Source organism: Nelumbo nucifera, chromosome 4, assembly GCF_055504915.1.
Source record: "Nelumbo nucifera cultivar China Antique chromosome 4, China Antique-T2T, whole genome shotgun sequence".
Classification (NCBI taxonomy): Eukaryota; Viridiplantae; Streptophyta; class Magnoliopsida; order Proteales; family Nelumbonaceae; genus Nelumbo; species Nelumbo nucifera.
Window position 1 is genome coordinate 68,936,168 of NC_142652.1, and position 6,680 is coordinate 68,942,847.

At 38.8% G+C, this 6,680-nt stretch overlaps 1 non-coding gene across 1 annotated transcript; it reads right to left on the reverse strand.

Annotated features, from left to right (window-relative positions):
- Nucleotides 1-4,975: 4,975 nt before the first annotated feature.
- Nucleotides 4,976-5,082, reverse strand: LOC148800677 (small nucleolar RNA R71). The gene has a single exon (XR_016071044.1). It is a non-coding gene; the product is annotated as a small nucleolar RNA R71 (small nucleolar RNA).
- Nucleotides 5,083-6,680: the final 1,598 nt, after the last annotated feature.

A 6,680-nucleotide genomic window follows, 5' to 3' on the forward strand; every position in this document is an offset into this window, starting at 1 on the left:
AAACTTGTTCTACATTTCCTATAGCTGTAACTACAACTATTGCAGAAATCCCCAAATAGAATGTTACTTCTTCGTCATTTAGTTTTCTACTTGTTTTGAACCCCTACAATGTGTTACATGAAGGGATGAGAGATCCATCATATAGATAGCCGAACCCTGCAGGAAGGTAGGGCGAAATTTCAAAAATTTCTCTCTCTCCCATGTGGAATCATATTCCCTGTTTTAGAAAACTGCATTTTCAAGAATTAGTCTTGAACCCTAAATCGAACCAGATATGAAACCAAAAGGTAGGAGAGGGATATACCTTATACAGAGTAGTATTAACTCTCAAAGAAGGTGTTCACGCCCAAGGAAATCTCCAAGGACTGCTCCCACTGAAGATGACACAGTGTAGGGTGGTCCTTCTACCAGAACCTGATTCTTCACCAAGAATCCGATGGAGGGCGAGTGAGCACGACTTCAAATCAATTTTTCTCCAAAAACTGATATCAAGAACACTTCTTGATCACTCCTACTAGTGGAGAATGAACTGGCAATGGCGGCAGCAACAGAGGGAGGCAAGGGCAGAAGATGGCGTCAGTCTTAGTAGAGCTGTCTTCTCTCTTGGATTTGAGATCTTGTGTGGGTGAAGTAGGGTTCGCCCTCCACATCTATTTATAGCCTTAAAGAGAGCTCCTCCTAATCCCATTAGGAGTTTCCTAATCCAAATCTGTATTTGGACCAGGACTCTCTTTAAGAGATAAGGGTAAACACTTATCTTATCTACAGATAAAGATCAGCCCTCCTAATCTTATTAGGAGTTTCCTAATCCAAATCATTATTTGGATCTGGACTCTCTGAGTGGATAGGGATAATTCCCTATCCTATCTGCTGATCCAAATCCTAGAACAGCCCCACTTTAATTAATCAAATTAAACCAGTTCGATTCGGGCTTTAGGCCCATTAAGTCCATGTGCTCATTTGGCCTCCAAACGACTGCCCAGTTGGGTATCCTTGTATGGCGTGGGACCCAAACATTGATCTACACATCAGCCACATGGGTTTAGCCCAGCCTCTGTTACAAGGCCTGGCCAAATTCACTGTAGGAAACAGTGAACCCTTGAGCCCATCACCATGGGCTCTTAATGGGCCCAACACTTAAACTAAGTGGTCCCTGGAGCCACCTTATAAAAACCCAAGGACTGTGGGCAGATGCAAGATTAGCCAATTAGGTATTACCCTCAATGGTCTTACACGTAACCTCTAAGCCCATAAAGATCAAACACTACCCGACAAGAGAGGACCTCTCCCTCAGCTGCAAGGAACAGTGCTGCACTCTCTACTCACATGGATCTCGGGAATTAAAACCTTTTGCAAAAATTTTGGAACTGTAATATATATATATATATATCTTTATATAAATATATTTTAAAAAAACAAATTTCAACGATTGAAATCGGTTGCCGGCAGCTATGGTTTCCATCAGATAAAGTGCATCCCCGATCATTACCTTTGTCCGACAAAGGGGCTGATCCTGTCACTATGGTCACCCACGCAGATGAATTCTCGGACTGTCCCAACATACCCAGGTTTTGACCCCCTCTAAGGATCTCGCTGATTGGCATATCAAAGATAGCCCAATCCGACACCTAGTGCAGTATCATAATCAAGTCTAGGGGTCAGGTGTAATATTCCAGTTTTGCCCATCAATCTCCAAGGTCCAGGGCAATGCTGGAATTCTGGTCCGGTTCAAGGTTTCAAGAAAACCCACATTGCATGTACTTCAGGTCTCACCCTAGAAGCTGAGACAAGCCACCCCAACCAACTTGGCAGCACATCAGTGTCGGCCTTGGCTGGATAAATCTCCCCAGATCTATCCAACGGCTATGAAGATTCTAAACTAACACGAGTCTCATATGTGTCTAGTTTAAGGGTATTACACAAAAATACACCATAATAACATGAATCAAATATGTACTTTATTCATTTACAATAAATGTCATAAGGTACATCATTCTTATTGGAGCTAAGGGCATAAACTATCTAACATTACATGCATGAGTTGAAGCCCCGGAGTCAATACAACAGGAAGCAGAAGTGACCAACAAATTGGTCTCTATGATAAAAGATTCAAAATTACCTTGCTTCTTAGTCTCTAGATACTGATGACAGTTCCTCTTCTAGTAGCCGGTCTGTTTACAAAAGTGACAGGCATTAAATGTCTTGTCCTTTTGCCTTTTAGGCTTGCTAACCTTTTTCTAAGGCTTTTTCTTTGCCCTCCTCTTCTTCTTACCCAAATTGCCACCTTCAACAAGAATGGCTATCAGTTTCTCCTTCTTTATCAGTTCTTTAGCCCTCTACAATATATTGTTGACTTCCTGAAGACTAACATTTAGCTTTTTCATGTTATAATTCTTGATAAACTGGTTGAAGGAGGGAGGCAAAGAGTTTAGGATGGCATCAACTTTGGTGACATGATCTAGCTCTGACCCGAGTGCCTCCATTTCATTAATGTAAATCATCATCTTAAGACAAGGGTTATGGACCATCTGGCTCTCGGTCATTTTAGCGGTCATTAACAACTTTAAGACCTTTTGTTGAGTAGAATGATTTTGCTCTTCATACATGGTCCTCTGATGTGAATAAAAATTATCATATTCTTATCTATGAGTGTTCAGTCTTTCTACACTTAATTAACACTTAATTGGACTCATTATGCTGGTATTTTGATTTAGGGCAAGGAAAGAAGTCGTCAGAAGGAAGACAAGGCTAATCGGATGGTTTTTCACAATTTCGGCACCATTCAGTAATCTGGGCCTAACTCTCATATCTGGGCTCCGATTGGGCTGATTCAAGATGCACCAGAAAGATAAGAGCGAAATCTACAACTTTCATATTTTTGGTTTTGACAGATTCGGCCTGCACCAAAATCAAAATCAGGCCCAAAGTCGAAGTGGATGTGTAGTAAAGCCCAGCTCACAGCTGAAGCCCAATTCGCAGAAAAGCCTTGTAGCAGCCCACTCGAATACAAGAATCTAGAGTCCTCTTAGATTTGAATTCTAAATGTAATTCTAGAAAGTTAAAGAAGATTGAGATCATTAGATAAGAGATAAGATAAGATAGGATAGGATTAGTGTAAAGCTAACCTGGATTATCCATTTTTGAGACAACTCCAAGTAGTTGTAACAGTCCCTCCCCAAAAACTATGTAAAGGGTGGGTGTACCAGCACTTGGCATCAATCAATTACTGAAGTTCCCTCTGGAGTAATCAAGAAGACCATCAAGAAAGCTTCAAGAAGGAGATCAGCATCAAGAAAGGTTCAAGAAGGAGGTGGCGGCAAGAAGAAGAGAAGATCTCAGCTCAAATGGCAACATTATGAGTTCTTTCTTTCCTCTTGTTTGTAACAGCCCTTCCCCTAAAACTATATAAAGGGTAGGGCATACCAGCACCTGGCATCTATCAATTACTGAAGCTCTCTCTGAAGCAATCAAGAAAACCATCAAAAAGCTTCAAGAAGGAGATCAGCAAGGCAAGAAAGCTTCAAGAAGGAGGTGGCGGCAAGAAGAAGAGAAGATCTCAGCTCCAAGGGCGACATCATGAGTTCTTTCTTTCTTCTTGTTTGTTTTATTTCCTCTATCATGAATTAATTTATTTGTAGTTAGGGCTGTGGAAAGCCTAACCATGACAATGAATTTATTTTTATCATGATTTATCCAAGATTGTGATTTCCATATAGTCTATGAGTTATTATGCTTAATGCGATTAGGAGCGGCTATCTTTTAATTGATTGGGTTTATGTGAATGAATCGGGAGAGGAATTCATATAGTGGACCTAATAATTCATAGTGCGAATTGAATGGTATATAGGGATATATACACATGATTCATCTGAATGTATAAGTTTTTCTTTGAACTTAATGCATTTTTATCTTGAGAACTCTAGTCGAGGGATCAAAGGGTTACTTGATAGAAGTAGATTTGATAGATCTTGGGAAAGAATATTATATAAAATTGGAAAAACTTCAACTTATAGAAATGACAAATTATCTTGGTTAATCTCATCCGTTAATATTCATTGGAATGGTTAGATGGACCAATGGTCCTAGCGATTTCAATTCATCGTTGCATATTCAATTATTGATTACCCTTGCTTTTATTTTCTTTTTTTATTTTTTATTTTAAGTAGTTCTTATTGTTGGATCTGAATTTCGATTGTCCAAATAATTAAGGAAGGTTGTAGTTCTAATACTTATTTTGTTAAATCCTCGTGGGAACAATATTTTTATACTACTTGATAACTAGTGCACTTGCTAGGGTTATAATTTTAGCTATCAAGTTTTTGGCACCGTTGCTGGGGATTTAATCCTAAAATAATATTAGAACTTATTAACCTTGGTTAATTTGGATTTTTATTTCTGTTTTTATTTTTTTTTATTTTTTTTATTCGAACTCTTGTTGTGTTCAGATTTATTAGTGCATGACATGCACTAGAAGAGAAGGACTAGCAGAATTCGATCCTAAAATAGAGAGAACTCTTTGCCTATTGCAAAGAGCCAACAAAGGTAAAATGAGAGAGGAGGTTGAAGAAGGCTAACCAGCAGTAGAAGTTGAGGAAGAAATGGAGGCAAATCGCACCCTTTTGGACTATGCTTGTCCAACAATTGATGGGGCTACTTCCAGCATTTGCAAGCCCACAATTCAAGCCAATAATTTCGAAATCAAGCCTGCAATTATCCGAATGATTCAGACAAGTATTCAATTTAGTGGGTTACCAAGTGATGATCCTAATACGCATATTGTTAATTTCCTAGAAATATGTGATACATTTAAACATAATGGAATTAGCGATGATGCTATTAGGCTTAGACTATTTCCATTTTCATTGCGTGATAGAGCTAAAGATTGGCTTAACTCACTCCCTGCAGGAAGCATCACCACTTTTGCTAAAGATTGGCTTAACTCTTGGCTAAGTATTTTCCACCCTCTAAAACAACAAAATTAATTAATGACATCACTACTTTTGCTCAATTAGAGAGGGAATCTTTGTATGAAGCATGAGAACGATTCAAGGAGATGCTTAGGAAGTGTCCTCACCATGGGATACCAACTTGGCATCAAATCCAAACTTTTTATAATGGTATTACCCCCTCTAATCGTTCCATTATTGATGCAGCTGCAGGTGGCACAATCATGAGGAAAACGCCAGAGGAAGCTTATGACCTAGTGGAAGAAATGGTGTCGAACAACTACCAATGGAGTAATGACCAAACTGATCGAAGGGGAGTACACCATATCAATTCTTTTGCAGCATTATCTTCTCAACTTGCTAGTTTGAATAAAAAATTAGATACTCTTAATGTTGCAGCAATAAATACATAATCTAGCAATCCATGTGATTTCTGTGGCCAATTAGGACATATTAATTCTGACTGTTCATTAGGTAATCCTTTTGCTTCACCTGAAAGTGCTAATTTTATTTCTCATGGTGGCAGGCCGAATTTCAACCCCTATTCGAACACATACAACCCAGGGTGGAGGAGTCATCCAAATTTTTCATGGAACAACAACCAACAAAAAGCGCCCATGGGATTCCAACAACAGCCGCCCCCACAAGAAAAAAAGGGTAATTTAGAAGAAATGATTTCTAAGTTCATTAATGTTGTTGAAACAAAATTTCAAAAACATGAAAAAAGATTCTTAAGTCAAGAAGCATCAATTAAGAACTTAGAAGTCTAAGTGGGGTAGATTGTGAATATGTTGTCAAAAAGAAAAGAGGGACGATTGCCTAGCAACACAGAGAAAAATCCAAGGGAGCAAGTGAATGCCATTGCTTTAAGAAGTGGGAAAACAATTGGCAAGACCCAGAATGATTACCAGAAAGCTGAAGTGGTCGATCCACAAAAGTGTTTAAAAAGATACATATTAACATCCCTCTTCTTGATGTATTGTCACAGATGCCAAAATATGCCAAATTCTTGAAGGAGGTGATGTCAAACCAAAGGATATGGGATGACTGTGAGATGGTGAAGTTAAACGAAGAATGCCCAACCATTCTTCAGAATAAACTGCCCCCAAAGCTTAAGGATCCAGGGAGTTTTTCTATACCTTGTACCATAGGGAATACCGAATTTGAAAAAGCTTTATGTGATTTGGGTGCTAATATAAATTTAATGCCCTACTCTATTTTTGAAAAGCTCGGATTGCATGAACTAACATCTACAACTATTACCCTACAATTAGCTGATCGTAGCATTAAATATCCTAAGGGAATAGTAGAAGATGTTTTAGTCAAAGTAGGTAACTTCATCATTCCTGTTGATTTCATTGTGTTGGATATGGAGGAAGATAGGACAATGCCATTGATTCTAGGGAGACCCTTTCTTGCTACTGGTAATGCTTTAATCGGTGTACAAAAGGGTCTACTTACTCTTAGGATCAATGGTGAAGAAGTGGTGTTTAACGTATTTCAAACCATGAAGTATCCCAACACAAGTGAACATGAAATATTTGCAATCGACTGTATAGATGTTTGGGCGGCTGAGATTAACACATCAAAGTTAGATGATCCCTTTGAAGGCTGCATTCTTAATTCGTGTAAAAACTTGCAGGTCATGGAGGAAGAAGCAAAGGAGGCAGTGAACTATTTGAAGGCTGGCCAGGAAGGGTGCAAGCCAAGACAAGAAAATTTTCTGCCACTAGA